This window comes from Trichechus manatus, unplaced genomic scaffold (assembly GCF_000243295.1).
Source record: "Trichechus manatus latirostris isolate Lorelei unplaced genomic scaffold, TriManLat1.0 scaffold00268, whole genome shotgun sequence".
NCBI lineage: Eukaryota > Metazoa > Chordata > Mammalia > Sirenia > Trichechidae > Trichechus > Trichechus manatus.
In genome coordinates, this window is record NW_004444204.1 from 2,226,752 (window position 1) to 2,227,935 (window position 1,184).

Consider the following 1,184-nt stretch of genomic DNA (forward strand, 5'->3'; position numbering starts at 1 on the left):
CTTATGTAGTTAATCTCTGTTCCACATGATTCTGGGTCAGCCGCAGTCTGTGAACCCATCAGCTTCTGCATAGGAGTTCTAGAAATTTTATTGAGTCTAGTCACGGTCCTTTTAGCAAGTCCAACATAGTCCATCTTTTTGTTGAGATATTTTGGTCAAACTTTTTCAGCAAATCAGCAAAGTAAAAACTTATCTGCAGATAACAAAACTTAATTAATATGGCCATGATTAATTGATAAACATATTCTTAATTGTGAAAGACCTGATAGAAATTAATTATAAGCATAATGTAAAGGCCAAATAAGATCAGTTAAAAAAAACTTTAGATAAAAATATTTCTAAATATAGCCATTAACCATATTCAAAGAGCTTCAGTTATAATGCAGAATAATTTTGAGACAAAATACCATATAGTCAGGATATACTGAGAATATACCAAGATTATCAAATCTCTAAATACCTGAACAGTAATAAAAAAAACTTTATAGGTAAATGATGTGAATTCTCTAGTCAAACCATTGGCTTTGATAATGCTAGATTTAAAAAGATAAAGTTGGGACCAAGTTAGCAATAAAGAGATAATATTATAGGTTACTGTGGAACAATACTTAAGTTATTTATCAAAGATCTTAAAGTAAAACCCTTAGCTTTCTTTTCTAAAAGCCATGAGGCTTAGTATTCAGACTCAGGAATCTTATTCTAATGAGAGGCTAAACCTTTGTCTTCCAGGCAGATTACACAAAGAATAAATTGACACTTTAACTCAGAAATTAAAGAAAATTTTAACTGCGAGAAACCCAATTCTTTCTTTTATATGCTACTTAACATTAAAACTCCTAAAAATCTCAAAAATTAAACAATTAAACTTTAGTCAGACAAATGAAACTTGACCATATCAAGTAAATTTCTTTTTCAATAAACCTCTTAAAGGTTGCCTTTGTTGTATATCTCTTACAGTGCATCCCTTTAAATGGCATACACTCATTAGCAGACTTAAAATATATATATCTGTCTATCCTTTCTCCTGTGGCATAAAAAGCAAAAGTATATAAACTTAAATTATGGCAAGTATCTATTAACTTAATAACATCAATAATTTACCCAAAATGTTGAAAGATTTCATTCAACTTTTACTACTTCTGGTATTTTTCCCAATCTAATTTTAGCCCTTAAAGATTTTATCA